Source organism: Lynx canadensis, chromosome B2 (assembly GCF_007474595.2).
Source record: "Lynx canadensis isolate LIC74 chromosome B2, mLynCan4.pri.v2, whole genome shotgun sequence".
Lineage (NCBI taxonomy): Eukaryota > Metazoa > Chordata > Mammalia > Carnivora > Felidae > Lynx > Lynx canadensis.
In genome coordinates, this window is record NC_044307.1 from 106,804,604 (window position 1) to 106,815,866 (window position 11,263).

The 11,263-nt window shown below is 39.4% G+C and overlaps 1 pseudogene; it reads right to left on the minus strand.

Moving 5' to 3' along the window:
- Positions 1 to 9,833: 9,833 nt before the first annotated feature.
- Positions 9,834 to 10,317, minus strand: LOC115513407 (annotated as a pseudogene).
- Between the last annotated feature and the right edge of the window lie 946 nt (positions 10,318 to 11,263).

The window sequence follows — 11,263 nt, forward strand, 5'->3', positions numbered from 1 at the left end:
GGCGTGTATAATTTAAATTGGTTGTTCGTAGAATTCTGTAAAGCCTATATTAAATCATGCTAGGTAGAATTAGTTCCAGAGCAATTATTGATGCTTCCACCAGGCTTAATATTCCTTTTCATAATTATTTTCCAGTACATGAAATACTGAAAAAAAGACCAGAACAAATGAGTTTTTGCTCATTTAACTTACTATTTTTAGTTATCAGAATATAATGTTTATTGGACTTGGGAGATACAAATGTTACAAACATTTCTGAGTTAGAGATAAAATCTTAGTCAAATGAACAAAAATAATGATACATTCCATGCCTCATTCTTAATTCTATTGCTTCTTCCATTTGGGGTGGGAGAGTGCGGGGTGGGGGAAGAGGCAAAAGCATATGTTTCAGTAAAAGAATCAAAAAGTCATATAATGAATGCCGCCATTGTATCACTAGAGTTTCAATGTAAAAATGCCCCTCCACCCCACAAAACATAAACCTGTTTCAAACAAATGTATAGTTTTTGGGTTTTTTTTAAAGGTATTTTTCTCGTTTGGCACAAGAAAGCTACAGAGAATAAATGACATACCATGCGTCCTGTAATTGCTTAGCTAATTGTAATACTATGTAAAATTATGAGAGTAAACATTATTCCTCAAGAAAAAAAAAATCAAACATTTAGTGTTACTTCTTGTTTCTTCTATCTGGGACCTCAGCAGTCAGATCACACAGCTCCCTTCTCAAGACCCACCCAAAGCTTCTCATCCAGCTTTGAATAAAGCACAAACTGTTCAGCTCTCCCTAGCCAGCTTCTCCAACATCAACCCTATTCTCCTCCATCCTTTGTTTCTGTCCTCATACTTACTAAATTCTGGAGCTTAATTTAGATGAGTGAAGCATGCTGAAAAACAAACAGATGAATAAACAAAAAGTAAATCTGCTGGAGGTAGTCAAAGTATGCTCACTGATTATTTTCAATGGATAGGTTTCCCATGAGCTTTTGCCTGGATCCATTCATGTTCTGTCTCATGGTAGAGCCTCTAGTTCATTCTGTCAAATGACTGAATATAATTGAGGACTTAGTGTGGGAAGCAGATTAACCCAGCCTTCTTTGCCATTACTCTCCAAGGTGAGTGAAAATGGCCTGTTTGGCTTTTGGCGAATCTTTTTTTTTTTTTTAATTTTATTTTTTCCTTTTTAAAATTTACATCCAAATTAGTTAGCATATAGTTCAACAATGATATCAGGAGTAGATTCCTTAGTGCCCCTTACCCATTTAGCCCATCCCCCCCCACAACCCCTCCAGTAACCCTGTTTGTTCTCCATATTTATGAGTCTCTTATGTTTTGTCCCCCTCCCCCTTTTTATATTATTATTGTTTCCCTTCCCTTATGTTCATCTGTTCTGTGTCTTAAAGTCCTCATATGAGTGAAGTCATATGATTTTTGTCTTTCTCTGACTAATTTCACTTAGCATAATACCCTCCAGTTCTATTCACGTAGTTGCAAATGGCAAGATTCCATTCTTTTTGATTGCTGAGTAATACTCCATTGTATATATATATATACCACATCTTCTTTATCCATTCATCCATCAATGGACATTTGGGCTCTTTCCATACTTTGGCTATTGTTGATAGTGCTGCTATAAACATGGGGGTGCATGTGTCCCTTCAAAACAGCATACCTGTATCCCTTGGATAAATACCTAGTAGTGCAGTTGCTGAGTCGTAGGGTAGTTCTATTTTTAAGTTTTTGAGGAAACTCCATACCTTTTTCCAGAATGGCTGCACCAGTTTGCATCCCTACCAGCAGTGCAAAAGGGTCCCTCTTTCTCCTCATCCTTGCCAACATGTGTCAGTTGCCTGAGTTGTTAATGTTAGCCATTCTGACAGGTGTAAGGTGGTATCTCATTGTGGATTTGATTTGTATTTCCCTGATGATGAGTGATGTTGAGCATTTTTTCATGTACCTGTTAGCCACCTAGATGTCTTCCTTGGAGAAGTGTCTATTCTTGTCTTTGCCCATTTCTTCACTGGATTATTTGTTTTTTGGGTGTTGAGTTTGATAAGTTCTTTATAGATTTTGGATATTAACCCTTTATCTCATATGTCATTTGCAAATATCTTCTCCCATTCTGTCGGTTGCCTTTTAGTTTTGTTGATTGTTTCCTTTGCTGTGCAGAAGCTTTTTGTTTTGATGAGGTCCCAGTAGTTCATTTTTGCATTTGTTTCCCTTGTCTCCAGAGACGTGTTGAGTAAGAAGTTGCTGTGGCCAAGATCAGAGAGGTTTTTGCCTGCTTTCTCCTCGAGGATTTTGATGGCTTCCTGTCTTACATTGAGGTCTTTCATCCATTTTGAGTTTATCTTTGTGTCTGGTGTAAGAAAGTGGTCCAGGTTCATTCTTCTGCATGTTGCTGTCCAGTTTTGCCAGCACCACTTGCTGAAGAGACTGTCTTTATTCCATTGGATATTCTTTCCTGCTTTGTCAAAGATTAGTTGGCCATGCATTTGTGGGTCCATTTCTGGGTTCTCTATTCTGTTCCATTGATCTGAGTGTCTGTTCTTGTGCCAGTACCATACTGTCTTGATGATTACAGCTTTGTAGTATAGCTTGAAGTCTGGGATTGTGATGCCTCCTGCTTCGGTTTTCTTTTTCAAGATTGCTTTGGCTATTCGGGGTCTTTTCTGGCTCCATACAAATTTTAGGATTATTTGTTCTAGCTCTGTGAAGAATGCTGGTGTTACTTTGATAGGGATTGCATTGAATATGTAGATTGCTTTCGGTAGACATTTTAACAATATTTGTTCTTCCTATCCAGGAGCATGGAATCTTTTTTCATTTTTATGTGTGTCTTCTTCAATTTCTTTCATAAGATTTCCATAATTTTCAGTGTAAATATTTTTCACCTCTTTGGTTAGATTTATTCCTGGGTATTTTATGTTTTTTGGTGCAACTGTAAATGGGATCGATTCCTTGATTTCTCTTTCTGTTGCTTCATTGTTGGTGTATAGGAATGCAACCAATTTCTGTGCATTGATCTTATATCCTGCAACTTTGCTGAATTCATGAATCAATTCTAGCAGTTTTTTGGTGGAATGTTTTCGGTTTTCCATATAGAGTATCATGTCATCTTTGAAGAGTGAAAGTTTGACCTCCTCCTGGCCGATTTGGATGCCTTTTATTTCTTTGTGTTGTCTGATTGCAGAGGCTAAGACTTCCAATACTATGTTGAATAACAGTGGCGAGGGTGAACATCCCTGTCTCATTCCTGACCTTAGGGGGAAAGTTCTCAGTTTTTTCTCATTGAGGATGATATTAGCGTTGGGTTGTTTATATATGGCTTTTATGATCTTGAGGTATGCTCCTTCTATTCCTACTTTATTGAGGGTTTTTATCAAGAAAGGATGCTGTATTTTGTCAAATGCTTTCTCTGCATGTATTGAGAGGATCATATGATTCTTGTCCTTTCTTTTATTGATGTGATGAATCACGTTAATTGTTTTGCGGATATTGAACCAGCCCTGCATCCCAGGCATAAATCCTGCTTGATCTTGGTGAATAATTTTTTTAATGTATTGTTGGATCCGGTTGGCTAATATCTTGTTGAGGATTTTTGCATCCATGTTCATCAGGGAAATTGGCCTATAGTTCTCCTTTTTAGTGGAGTCTCTGTCTGATTTTGGAATCAAGGCAATGCTGGCTTCATAGAAAGAGTTTGGAAATTTTCCATTTCTATTTTTGGAACTGTTTCAAGAGAATAGGTGTCAACTCTTCCTTAAATGTTTGGTAGAATTCCCCTGGAAAGCCATCTGGCCCTGGACTCTTGCTCTTTGGCAGATTTTTGATTACTAATTCGATTTCCTTACTGGTTATGGGTCTGTTCAAATTTTCTATTTCTTCCTGCTTCAGTTTTGGTAGTGTATATCTTTTTTAGGAATTTGTCCATTTCTTCCAGATTACCCACTTTATTGGCATATAATTGCTCATAATATTCTCTTATTATTGTTTTTATTTCTGTTGTGTTGGTTGTGATCTTTCCTCTTTCATTCTTGATTTTATTTATTTGGGTCCTTTCCTTTTTCTTTTTGATCAGACTGGCTGGTGGTTTATCAATTTTGTTAATTCTTTCAAAGAACAAGCTTCTGGTTTCATTGATCTGTTCTACTTTTTTTTTTTGTTTGTTTCAATAGCATTAATTTCTGCTCTAATCTTTATTATTTTCTGTCTTCTGCAAGTTTTGGGTTTTATTTGCTTTTCTTTTTCCAGCTCCTTAAGGTGTAAGGTTAGGTTGTGTATCTGAGATCTTTCTTCCTTCTTTAGGAAGGCCTGGATTGCTATATACTTCCCTCTTATGACCACCTTTGCTGCATCCCAGAGGTTTTGGGTTGTGTTGTTATCATTTTCATTGACTTCCATATACTTCTTAATTTCCTTTTTAACTTTTTAACTTGGTTAGCCCATTCATTCTTTAGTAGGATGTTCTTCAGTCTCCAAGTATTTGTTACCTTTCCAATTTTTTTCTTGTGGTTGATTTTGAGTTTCATAGCGTTGTGGTCTGAAAATATGCACAGTATGATCTCGATCTTTTTGTACTTACTTAGGGCTGATTTGTGTCCCAGAATTCGGTCTGTTCTGGAGAACGTTCCATGTGCCCTGGCGAATAATGTATATTCTGCTGCTTTAGGATGAAATGTTCTGAATATATCTGTTAAGTCCATCTGGTCCAGTGTGTCATTCAAAGCCATTATTTCCTTGTTGATTTTTTTTATTAGATATCTGTCTATTGCTGTGAGTGGGAAGTTGAAGTCTCCTACTATTATAGTATTACTATCGATGAGTTTCTTTATGTTTGTGATTAATTGATTCATATATTTGGGTGCTTTCTCATTTGGTGCATAAATGTTTACAATTGTTAGGTCTTCTTGGTGGATAGACCCCTTGATTATGATATAATGCCCTTCTGCATCTGTTGTTACAGTCTTTATTTTAAAGTCTAGATTATCTGATGTAAGTATGGCTACTCTGGCTTTCTTTTGTTGACCATTAGCATGATAGATGGTTCTCCATCCCTTATTTTCAATCTGAAGGTGTCTTTAGGTCTAAAGTGGGTCTCTTGTAAACAGCATATAGATGGATCTTGTTTTCTTATCCATTCTGTTACCCTATGTCTTTTGATTGGAGCATTGAGTCCATTGACATTGAGAGTGAGTACTGAAAGATATGGATTTATTGCCATTATGATGCTTGTAGAGTTGGAATTTCTGGTATGTTTTCTGACACTTTTTAATCTTTGTGGCTTTTGGTATTTATTTATTTATATATATATATATATATTCATCTTTTCTCCCCTCAGAAAGTCCCCCTTAAAATTTCTTGCAGGGCTGGTTTAGTGGTCACAAACTCCTTTAATTTTTGTTTGTCTGGGGAACTTTTTACCTCTCCTTCTATTTTGAATGACAGCCTTGCTGGATAAAGAATTCTTGGCTGCATATTTTTCTGATTCAACACACTGAATATATCCCACCACTCCTTCCTGGCCTGCCAAGTTTCTGTGGATAGGTCTGCTGCAAACCTGACCTGTCTTCTCTTGTAGGTTAGGGACTTTTTTTCCCTTGCTGCTTTCAGGATTCTCTCCTTGCCTGAGTATTTTGTGAATTTGACTATGATATGCCTTGTTGATGGTCGTTTTTTGTTGAATCTAATGGGGGGTCCTCTGTGCTTCCTGGATTTTGATGTCTGTGTCTTTCCCCAGGTTAGGAAAGTTTTCTGCTATGATTTGCTCACATAACCCTTCTACCCCTCTTTCTCTCTCTTCCTCTTCTTGGATCCCTATGATTCTGATGTTGTTCCTTTTTAATGAGTCACTGATTTCTCTAATTCTTAAATTGTACTCATTTGCTTTAATTGCCCTCTTTTTTTTTCTGCTTCATTATTCTCTATAAATTTGTCCTCTATATCGCTGATTCTCTGTTCTGCCTTGTCCATCCTTGCCGCCGCTGCATCCATCTGTGATTGCAGCTCACTTACAGCATTTTTAATTTCATTCTGGCTAGTTTTTACTTCTTTTATCTCTGCAGAAAGGGATTCTAATCTATTTTTGACTCCAGCTAGTATTCTTATTATCGTGATTCTAAATTCTGGTTCAGACATCTTGCTTGTATCTGTGTTGGTTAAATCCCTGGTTGTCATTTCTTCGTGCTCTTTCTTTTGGGGTGAATTCCTTCATCTTGTCATTTTGAAGGGAGAAAAGGAATTAATGCGGTAGAAGAATTGAAATTAAAAAAAATTAAAATTACAAAAATATTAAAATTAAAAATTAAAAACACACACACACACAAATCGAATAGATGATGCTAGATCCTAGGTGTGTTTTGGTCTGGATGTTGAAAGTGGTTTGACAGATTAGAGAAAAAAAAGGGGGGAAGAAAAAAAAGGAAATCGTTTGAGAATTTGAAAAAATGAATACACTGAAGTAGACTAAAATGAGATGATGGGGGTAAAATAGAATTTGAAAAAATATACACAAAAGTAAAGAATATAGTAGAAAAAAGTTAAAGAAAAATATTTTTAATAAAAATTAAAAATAAGTATGATTTTTTTCTTTTTCTGTGTTTAAGAAAAAAAGAAAAGAAACAAAAAAGAGAAAAAAGAAAAAAAGAAATTGGTTGAAATTTTGAAAAAGTGAATATACTGTAGTGGACTAAAATAAAATGATGGAAGTAAAATAGAATTTGAAAAAATTTACATAAAGGCAAAAAATATAGTAATAAAAATATTTTTAATAGAAATTTAAAGTAAAAATTAAGTTTTTCTCTCTCTGCATTCAAGAAAAAGAAAAGAAATGAAAAAGGGAAAAAAGAAAAAGAAAGAAAAAAAGGAAATTGTTTGAAAATTTAAAAAGGTGAATACACTGAAGTAGACTAAAATAAAATGATGGAAGTAAAATAGAATTTGAAAAAATTTACACAAAAGTAAAAAATATAGTAATAAAAATTAAAGACAAAGATTTTTTTTTTAATTTTTTTTTTCAACGTTTATTTATTTTTGGGACAGAGAGAGACAGAGCATGAACGGGGGAGGGGCAGAGAGAGAGGGAGACACAGAATCGGAAACAGGCTCCAGGCTCCGAGCCATCAGCCCAGAGCCTGACGCGGGGCTCGAACTCACGGACCGCGAGATCGTGACCTGGCTGAAGTCGGACGCTTAACCGACTGCGCCACCCAGGCGCCCCTAAAGACAAAGATTTTTAATAAAAATTGAAAATAAAAATGAATTTCTTCTCTTTCCATATTCAAGAAAAAGAAAAGAATTGTAAAAGAAAAAAAAAAAGAAAGAAAATTGAATAGATGAACCTGCTAACAGATTGTTGAAGTAGGACTGAAATTGCTTTGTTTTCCCCTAGAAGTCAGTCTATGTAGCTCTTTATAGTCTATAAAATAAGCCAGCGGTGAGACTTGTGTTCTTGAAGAGTGAAGTTGGCCCAGTTGTGCAGGGCAAAGTGTAACAGCTCCGCTCTCCACTAGATGGCGCTGCTAGCCTACTGGGGTGGATTGTTGTGGTGCTCGTAGGTGCGTATGCACATGCGTGGGAGCGGTGAAAATGGTGCCACCCAGCTACCCAGTCTGTTTTCCTGGATCAGCAATCGTGTACTGGTCCTCTCTTTTCAGGTTTCGTCCACTCCCCACTTTTTCACTCTCTGTGACCAGGCCCCAGGCAGTACCTCTCTCCCAAGTTTTGTCTCAGATGTGGTTGTTTTCCCCTGCCCCTTACTTCTGAAGGGCTGCGGCTTTGACCCGCTCCACCCCTCTACGGGAGGGTCTCACTGAGCAATGGCCGAATGAGCAATGGCCGAATATTGGCTGTACCCAGGAACTCCTGCTGGACCCTGCTGCTGCCGGTGTCCCAAGACTGAGGCCAGTTGCCAGCCTGTCCCAGAAAATGTTCGTGAGATAGTGTAGCAACAGCTTTTCAGGGATTATGGAAAATCACAACACACATCTGGCACCAGGCTTCACCCTTAATGACCTCGTTCCAGTACCAGTGAATGTGGCCGTTTTTCTGGGGTCTGCTGGGACCAGGTGGCTTCAACAGTCTCTACCAAATGTCCTTCCAGCAGTGGAACTGCTTTTCCCTGTGTGGCCCGAGAACCTCCCAGACCCCACTCTGCTCCTGGGGATTCGCCCTTTCCACCAGAGCACCGCCAGGTATCGAGCTACAGAGTTTCAGCCTTTGTGCTCCCCTTGTTTACAGTCTTAATGGAAGTTAAACCCTCTCCTTTCTCCTTTCTCCCTTTTTTAGTTTAGTCCCTGTGGCTGTTTCCAATTTTCCACTTTCTCTCCAGCTGCTTTTGGGGAGGGGTGCTTTTCCTGTATTCTCCCTCCCTCCCTCCCCAGTCTCTGTCCTCTCTCCTCCCGCAAAAGCGGTTCCCTACCTGTCGCGGCTTCTCACTCCCCAAGTTCAGCTCTCTGTACCACACACCTGCTGAATTCTGTGGTTCAGGTTGTGCAGATTGTTGTGTTAATCCTGCAATCAGTTTTCTAGGTGTGTAGGATGGTTTAGTGTTGATCTGAATGTATTTCATGGATGCAAGACACACAAAAAACTTTCATGCTGTTCCGCCATCTTGGCTCCTCCTCCACTTTTGGCTAATCATTTGAGGAGGGTTAAAAGATTCATAATGTATCTGTTTGATGAAGTTGAGCAGTAGTATCTGTGGGCCAGATATTTCATGGTATTTAGAGACTAGGCAGTGGATTGTGAGCTTGGGGCAAATTTATTTGTTATTAAATTCTTTTTCCTTCAGCTCACCTCATGAGCAGATATATAGTTTTCAAAAATAACCTGTCAACAACTTTGGAATCTCCCAATTGGGTAGGTCCTTAGAGAGGAGATAGATTTTCTTGATTAAACAATGTACCACCTCACTAGACAGGCTTGAAAGAGATGGAAAAAATGGAGTTATTAACCATCTCAGTGCTCTTCAGAAATTGCAATTTCTATTTCAGCAAGGCAAATAATTTCTTTGGGTAAATAACAAAAGTGGACTGTAAACTCTCCTTCCCTTTGTGCTATGCCTGAGAACTCAGGTCTGTGAAGATTCCATAGGTTCCCTTCCTTCTCCCAGTTGTCTGTGCATGGTGGACAGAGTTGAGGCCTGGAAATGTTATGTTATGACTTTTAGAGCTCTCTCAGAGCACATCCTGCCTACTGGGCTTCAAGTTCTCAAAAGAAAATATAAGATGTTGTGCAAACCATATATTAACAAGATGATGAAAAGAAAACACAAGATGGTACATCAAAAGCGTTCATCGTTTCCTACAGAGATTCAAAGACATGCCTATCAGGCACCTATAATATGCTTAGTAATTGGTTAGGATGAACAAGCCATTTATTGGGCATTCAGTAATGACATATACATGATGAATAATAGGAGTCAAATATAGCATGATAGAAGACAAAATCAGATATCGTAGGGACCAAAAGGATGGTGGTCAAGAAAACTGAGATAATCAGCAAAACCTTTAAGAGTCTTCACTAGTGAGAATGATTTGCCTAGTAGCCAAAGCCTTCATTGTTTTCCTTATGGAGCCAACATGATACATTCCCTGATTGTTTTTTATCAGCTAACATTCCATGCCCTCAGAAATGTAATCATTTAGGCCACAGCAGGCTTCTTCTACAGAGGCCTAAGTCCTCCTGAGTTCTTCTATTTATCTGGGGACTCAAGAAATTTGCAGTGTATGGTCAGGCTTATGAACCATATGGTCAAGGAGCCTCTCAAAGGGCAGCTGGGCTTCAGAGACATGTCCAAGGGTGAGCCTTTGGAAGAGATACTCAGCCAAGCCAACCTATGGGCCAACGAGCCTGTAGATCTTAGTCAGGTGTTTCCCCATATCCTTGATGAGTTTTACCTCTACATCCAGAAAGTGGTTCTCCAGGAAGTCACAGACATGGGAGTCTACTCAGGCAGAACCCAGGGCATGCATATCCAAAAGGGCCTCGTTCAGGTTCTTTTCCAGAACCAGGTGGCTTCCGAGGTGTCCAGGGTTTTACCTGTTCATCCTGGGACAGCTTCTGCATGTTCTAGAAGAGGGTGCGGCTGCTGCACTGGTTTTGCATCTTCAAGAGAAGCTCAGTGCCCTCCAGCCTCTCCTCAGCCAACCACAGAAGAAGTGCCCCCTTCCTCACCCCCACCCCCCCAGCCACATCCTTGCAGTGGAAATAGAAGCCAAGAGAGAGGTAAGTGTAGGAGGCCCTCAGATGCATGTTGACCATGAGGTTGTTGGCAACCTCCACCTCAGTGTAATAATTCTAACTAATCTGGAAGCTCATGGTTGATTGGTAATTAGGAGCTAAGTTGGAAAGAAAGTATTGGTTGGTCCCAGAGGCAGATGGTGGCCAAGAAGATGGCTCTGGTTGCCACTGGCAAAAAGGTTGGAGGGTGGTCGGAGGCTGGTAGAGGGGGCATTCCTGGGTCTGTTCTGTCCAAATACTGTTGAAGCAAAAGACAGATCCCTGGAACCGCTGGGCACACCGCCTCACTGCCCCCATCTTCTTCTCAAGCCTTACTGTTATTTTTTTAAATGTTTATTTATTTTTGAGAGAGAGAGAGAGAGAACAAGCAGGGGAGGCACAGAGAGAGAGGAAGACAGAGGATCCAAAGTGGGCTCTGTGCTGACAGAGGCTTGATCTCACAAACTGTGAGGTCATGACCTGAGCTGAAGTCCCACTCTCAACCAACTGAGCCACCCAGGTGCTCCTCAAGCCCCACCATTATTGAAGGGGCACAGACCTTGGAATCAAAGCGAACTGGGCTTGAGGGGTGCCTGGGTGGCTCAGCCAGTTAAGCGTCCGACTTTGGCTCAGGTCATGATCTCACGGTTTGTGAGTTTGAGCCCCTCGTCAGGCTCTGTGCTGACAGCTCAGAGCCTGGAGCCTACTTAGGATTCTGGATACCTCATAGCATTCGGAATTGCCCCTCCAGTGAAATCCTAAAGATCTACATTTTTTACATTACCTTTTCATATCATTCTAGCTCTCTTATTTCTATACTCATACCTATTCTCCAATTTTTCTTGATTCTCCATTCATCCTTGCTCTTCTTCTCCTTTCTTGTGTCTCTAAGTATAGACAAGACTAATAACGCTCTTTGGCAACTTTCTTGTTTCCTCATCTAGCCTCATTTAGCAGCAAAACTCCACTGCTAAATCAAACCACACGATTACCTCTTCTGTTTTTATACCCAGTCTCTAGAGAGCTATTAGAAAAACAAAATTAA